This window comes from Antechinus flavipes, chromosome 6, assembly GCF_016432865.1.
Source record: "Antechinus flavipes isolate AdamAnt ecotype Samford, QLD, Australia chromosome 6, AdamAnt_v2, whole genome shotgun sequence".
NCBI lineage: Eukaryota > Metazoa > Chordata > Mammalia > Dasyuromorphia > Dasyuridae > Antechinus > Antechinus flavipes.
In genome coordinates this window covers 172,055,598-172,062,527 of record NC_067403.1, presented here as the reverse complement: position 1 = coordinate 172,062,527, position 6,930 = coordinate 172,055,598, and the positions used below count along the sequence as shown (strand labels likewise).

Here is a 6,930-nt window from a genome sequence, read left to right as displayed (position 1 = left end):
CCATAGGGCCTCTCAGGGGCTTGCTCAAATGGGAACTTTTAACTCTAAAACTTAAGTCTTTTGCCACTAGGCTGGACTCTTTGGTTTGAGCTCGCCAAGAGAATAACTGATACAGGCAAACTGATCCTCTCAGCCAATCACATGATTTCTTTCTTGATCCCAACAATGAGACTCACACATTGGAAAATATCACAGAATTAAAAGCACTTTGTTTACACATTTAAAATTTCAAAGTAGGGATCTGGAATATCTTTTCCCTTACACAAAAACAAGTGTCTTTTTTCCAAGGGCATTTCCATCTTTGATAGCACACAGATCACTACATCATACCACATGTCCCTTCTCAATGCAAGGGAAAATAGTTATCCCTTCCATATCATGGGAATTATGAGCACAACACCCTACTGAGATATGAAAAATCCATATAAAAATTTTTTGGCCCTCTCTTCATGCTAAAGAAGTCTGAATTGTCTCTTTTTTATGGGGTTTTTATAGCAACTTCTTTTAAAAATAGGTTAAGTATTTGATCATAAGCTGGTCTTTGAGTGTCATCTGTGCCTTCTGCAAAACTCCCCAAAAATTCCCATTTAATTTTTTATGCTGACTGACCTGTAATAGATCAAAACTACAAGGGTAAAGTCATGATGTGAAAGAGCTAACTGTGTTGAAGAACAGAAGTTTTTCTAGTTACTGATACAGAATGTCCAAAAGTCTAAGGACAATTTTAAGTTTTAATGGCTCTAAGCTATTAAAGTTAAGAACCAGAAACAACTATCATCTTAAACTTCCAACCTATTTATTTATATGAATGAAGCCAACACTACATAGCCAAGTCTCTAAGAAAGACAAAAGGTTAATGTATATGATGAACAGATGGAAAGATGATAGATAGATAGATAGATAGATAGATAGATAGATAGATAGATAGATAGATGGATGGATGGATGGATAGATGGATGGATGGATGACTTTAAACTATTAAAGCTTAAAAGTGCCCTAAGACTTTTGGAACACCATGTAGTACTGTCTACATACAATAGAATTTTGCTCTGACTTGTCCTTTGCAGACACTCATCCACATCTCTGATGAAAATGTTGAGGTAAGCATGAATAGAAAGACAGGGGACTGATAGGGCAGGATGCATACATTCTGCAACAGTCATTTTCTGGAGTCCTGACTTTACTGTTTTTCTTTATAAAAGGCAGAGTTCAATTGGGAGAAGGGAGAAGGAAGAATTTCCAGAAATGATTATATTGTAAGAGCCAAAGGCATCAATAAAATCTGTTTTTTAAAAAAGATATTAAAGTAGTGATTTTGGAGATCATATAAAAGAGAAAACTTCTCAAGCATTGTAGTCTTGACACCAATCACATTTTTCTGGGAGAGCCAAAGTGCATTGAGACTTCATCAAGATGTATTCAGCGACAGCAAATTGTGGGTCAAGAGCTCAGGGAGAGGAAGTAGCAGCTGACAGCTATGATTCATCAAATCAGAGTAAGAAGTACCTTGATCTATCCCAACTCCTTTTCCTCCTGGGAGCCTAATCAACAACTGGGCAAAGCAATGCTAGTAATAGCCCAGTCCAATTCAAACTATTCCATGCAGTCATGCTTGAGAATGCAATGGATCACCTCCTAGAGATGTCAGAATATTTTTTCAGATCTGAACAAGAATAAGAGAAAGCAAGGAAGAGTTGCAATCTGCCCTGGAGAAAAGACTTTGAATACTGATTAAATCTTCTATGCAAGTATCTAAATAATAAATCCTTTGGAAAAAAATAATACGTCTTTTGGATTTATTTTCAGAAAATCCATCACAACCAAAATCAGACTTTTCAAATGACAGTTATGGTTGTTAATCAAATGATATATTTTACTTGTCCTCAGATGGGAGAAGATGGGATCTTTCCAACCACATCACAGACTATATAATCCCTGATGGCCCATCTTCCTCTAAACCAAAGTTCAATCAAGAGTATATAAATCTGTCAAAAACTAAAAAGCTTGGCAAATTTAAAAAAAAAAAAAAAAAAAGTCTGGCGATGGCCACTTCTCATCAATAGTACAATCGTGAAGAAATACAACAAAAAACCCTGAAACAATTATCTCAAATTTCCAGCCTAGTCTCTCATTTGGATAGAACAACATTAGAGTCAGTTCTCTAAGATACTCTAAAGGCTAATTATATACACTTATGTCTATAAGTATATAAAGAATATATCATTATGAGCACATATAATGGTTAGAGAAAGAGAAGTATATATTATATAAAGAATATATAATTATGTACCTATAGAATAATAATAGCTGGCCTTTTATGGCATGTTAAGATTTGCAAAGCAGTCTACATAAACTTGCTAAATTGATTTTAACAACCCTGTGACACAAGAGCTATTTTTGTTCTCTATATACAAGAAAACTAAGGTACAAAAAGATTGTGAATTGCCCAGGGTCAAAGAATTAATATTTCATGTCAAATTTGAACCCAGATCTTCCTGCCTTCAAGTCCAACACCATTCTTACTTTCACACTATATAACATTATGATCTTTTTTTCCCCCGATCTATTCACCATTCTTCCCAAGCTTTCATTTGCTTGCTCTCTGTGAAGCTTAATATGAACCATACTTTGGTTTAAGAAGCAAAGAAAAATATTCCAAGGGGGTTTTTTGTTTGTAAATTTTTAGGTGTTGCTCATCCACATGACTTGTATTTTTTATTTGTAAATTAAATTTACATGGCTTCTCCAGGTCAAAAATTAAATACCGCCAAGAAAAAAGCATCAATGTCAGCTGAAGCAGTTATGTTCAGAAGGGTCAAGAATTCCCTTTCACTCAAGGGATGTTTAGTTTTCAGTAGATTAACATACTGACTTTATTTCTAGGGGCCCTGTTTTTTGCAGAGCTTATACATGAATTTGCCAGTCTCCTCTAATAGAGCAAGACAAATAGGAGCTCCAATCTCATCCACATCTTGTTTTATAGTCAGTTAAAAGTATCTGAGAACTGAAAATAAGACTAGGATGGATTCACAGAGAACAGCAGAAAGCTAAAGCATCTCTTACATGGATGGATGGATGGATAAGTGGATGAATGGGAAGGAAGGAAGGAAGGAAGGAAGGAAGGAAGGAAGGAAGGAAGGAAGGAAGGAAGGAAGCAAGGAAGGAAGGAAGGAAGGAAGGAAGGAAGGAAGGAAGGAAGGAATAAAGGAAGGAAGGATCAGAGAAACAGAGACAAAGAGAGAATCATAAAGTAATTTATAATGCAAAAGAAAACCAAACCCAAATTTTTTTTAATTTGCAGTCAACAGCACAATTGATCTTTTCCTTCTCAAATTTTATAGAATCTATTTCAGTATACACCTAAGGATCAACCACTCAACAACTTTCAGCAAAGAGACTAAATGGGTGTAACTGTTCTGTTTAGCTCCTACTTCTACCCCATTCACAGAATTAAACAATAAACTTAGGAATGATATGTCTTTAAAAAGATGAGATCTGACCTGTGTTACTTTAAGTTAATATTAGTAGTCCTGTTCTCAACAGTACTATGGGAAATGGAAGTGTGCATCCTCCTAGAAAGATAAGGCAAAAGGTTCACTGAAGTAGATTGGGGAAAAGCTGGGGAGCTTTAAAGACAGGAACAAGAAAGGGGGGCATATTTTCACCCACAGAAATGTCTATTTAGTCAATTTATTTTATAAGCTTACAACAATTTAAAAGTAATTTTATCTTACAGAAATGTCTAAAGAGAAAAAATGCATTGTTGCCTTCTCAGGAGGTAGAGCTAATACAAAGACCAAAACTTTCCAATATCTCTTAGTTTTCAGAAACATGAATTACCAAATGTACCTGCTTAAGACCTAGTTTACCATGATGAAATAAGGCACAGTCCCTCAAAAGGAATGAGTGACCCAAGCTCCTGATTGGGGTGGAGAAATTTACAATTATCCAGAGGCATAAAAACACAATTTAGTTTTTAGAAATTCCATACATTTACACAGAACATCTAAGATACACTTTTAGCAGTTAGAATTGCTCAACCCCAATTTGAACACCAATCAACTGAAGAAACTGCCATGAGATTGATATAATAAAAATCTGGGATAAGAAGGCACAAAGTAAGTATGATCAATTTATTATCAAATTAGCAATTTCCAAAAAAGGTATCCAAGGCCTCTCAATAGCCAAGGATTCAATCAAAGTAATTCTTTTTATGTAGTTGATTACATAAAAGTACTATAAGTAATTCAGTGATATCCATCTAAACTAAAACTATGATTAGTCACACAGAGATGAAAAGTACTTTGCTTCACTGGACTCAGAGCAGGTATTCTCATATCAGAGAGCATATTCCCATAATCCAAGGCAAGAGGATAAAATGCAAAGTTGACTCACATTCCCTAGAAAGTCTCATGATAGGCAAACATCCTATGACCAGGTTGACTCATCTTCTCTTTTCCCTTCCTCCCTTCCAAAAACCTTTAGATTTTGAGTTTTTGTGTTCAGACTACAGTACAGACTACAGACTACTACCTAGGAATAGGTAAATTAAACCCTTACAAATTCTATCACTGAAGTAAGTCCACACACAGTCTATGTGAAGTTTTAACACAATCAAGTCCAAACAACTCAAAAATATTGATAAACTAATTACATCAATTCTCAATCAATAACTGATTTAAAATGCAAAATAAAATGGATGTCATTTTCAGTTTCATATGGCCTTGCTGAGCAGCAATCTTTATCCTGAGAATAGTTCATTTCTTTGAGGAATAGTGTTCTCAGCTCAGTTGTATCTGACTGAAAGGGGTAAACTTGAGTCCAATCTCTAGAACTTAGCCCCTTCTATTACATGAGCAATAAGCTCAGGGAGCAGTTCACAAAGGGACAATGGCACCTGGATACCTGGAGAAAGGAGCTTGCCAGCTTTGCAGGAGGCTTGTGGCTTCAGTCTGGCAAGTGGTAAAACTGGCCAGCTTGGGGTGGACAGGTACTCCAATTCATAGTGCGCATTCTCAAAGTCTCATGGAAATTCATTTCACTTGTTTCCTTTTGTAATGCTGGATAAACTGAGACAAGACAGAGAAGGGTTTAAAATTCTCAGTGGAGAATTGGACTGGTGAAAACAGCCTGTGAGCAAGGGATTCCAGAGACTCTTTATAGGGCTCCAGCAATCAGGGTGTAGACCACTAGTGAGCAGAAACTCCAGGAAAGACCATAATTTTTTTTAATTCTGATAGATAGGAAGTGAAGAAGCTGTCTGAAGCAGAAGATGCCCAAGCATTTCAGATAAGCCAGAGTAGCCAGAACTGCACCTTAATTATCTTAGTCCCAATGGCCAGGAAGGGCGGGGTTTGTCACCAGAGAAACTGAGGCATGACACTTTTTATTTCTCTTGTGCCTAATGATCTGTTGGAGCTGATGCACAGCATATGTCTGACTTGGTGTTCAGAGGGTCATCTGGGACCATAATGCCAAAGACAGCAGAAATCATGTTATAGGTCCAGCCAGCCACCTATGGAGTGCTGCCTGGGCTGTAGTAGGTTTACTTATGATAGAAAAGAAGTCTATCTATCTCAAAAGGAAAGCCACTGAATAAAATATTGCACAACTTCTCAGGGGTACATGGGAAATTCTTTAGACCCATAAACTCCAAGTCCCTCCATGTCCCTGCTCTTCTGGTGACTTTGAATGCATCCAGGAGAATCTACAGTCAGTCTGGCAGTCATAGACAGGATATCTCCTCCACCATTTCACATCTAAAACACCATAGATCTGGTTCAGTTCACTGTAGATGCAATAGGCAATTGTGTAGTCTTTGCCAGGGGCTGAAGTAAATGTATGGCCTCCATAGCATCAACTGGTTAGCGTAGGGACTAGCAGCTTCCTGATGCCGTCAACCTCTATCCTTTCCTCTTCGTCATCTTTCTCATCATCCACATCCATCCAGCTGTCCTCTGCTAATCTCCTAGAATGATTCACGTAATCTAATCGCTTGGACTTTTGAAGCTCTGGGTGATTTGCATCCTTAGACTTGTACTGTGATGCCGTCGGGCTTTTCAGGTCTTAGGAAACTGAAAAACCGCTCTCAGGGCTTAATTCAGGAGCTCTATGCTGCATGGTGGGCTTCCCAGAAGTGAGCTGAAGAACAAGACGGATGAAGCTCAAGCCCAGCCACTTCCGTATCCGCCTCGCCCAGCCACTTCCGTATCCGCCTCGCCCAGCCACTTCCGTATCCGCCTCACGCAGCCACTTCTACCTCACGCAGCCACTTCCGCCTCACGCAGTCACTTCTGCCTCGCCCAGCCACTTCCGCCTCGCCCAGCCACTTCCGCCTCACACATCCACTTCCGCCTCACACATCCACTTACGCCTCACACATCCACTTCCTCCTCACGCAGCCACTTCCGTCTCACGCAGCCACTTCCGCCTCACGCAGCCACTTCCGCCTCACGCAGCCACTTCCGCCTTACAAGCCACTTCCGCTTCTACAGGATGAGGGAGAATGGAGCAACCACATGACTGTGGGGCCCCATCCCTTCACTACCGTTGGGTTTTTGTTTTTTTAAATGTTATACGTTTCAACAATTCACATTTATTCAAATGAATTTTTAAAATAATCCCATTTTTTACAAATTGTTACCTGGCTGTAAGCCAGGAAGCCGAAGTTCTGGGCTCAGCCTTTTTTCCAGAACTGATGTTTCTGAATATGTGATTAAATCCCGAGGAAAGAGAAACGTGAGCTTGGTCCGTTAATTAAGTACTTCTGTGAGGTAGTTTGTGGTGGAATGGTGGAGAGCTGGCAGCCAGCCACGAGGACCTGAGTTCAGATCTTGCCCTGTGACCTCTACATCCCTTAATGGCTCCAGGCTGGATGCCAGCCCACACTGACAGGAAATATCCTCATTTGTACGTGGTTCATATATGATA

At 38.9% G+C, this 6,930-nt stretch overlaps 1 pseudogene; it reads right to left on the bottom strand.

Moving 5' to 3' along the window:
* Positions 1-4,331: 4,331 nt before the first annotated feature.
* LOC127541474 (snurportin-1-like) lies at positions 4,332-6,120 on the bottom strand (annotated as a pseudogene).
* Positions 6,121-6,930: the final 810 nt, after the last annotated feature.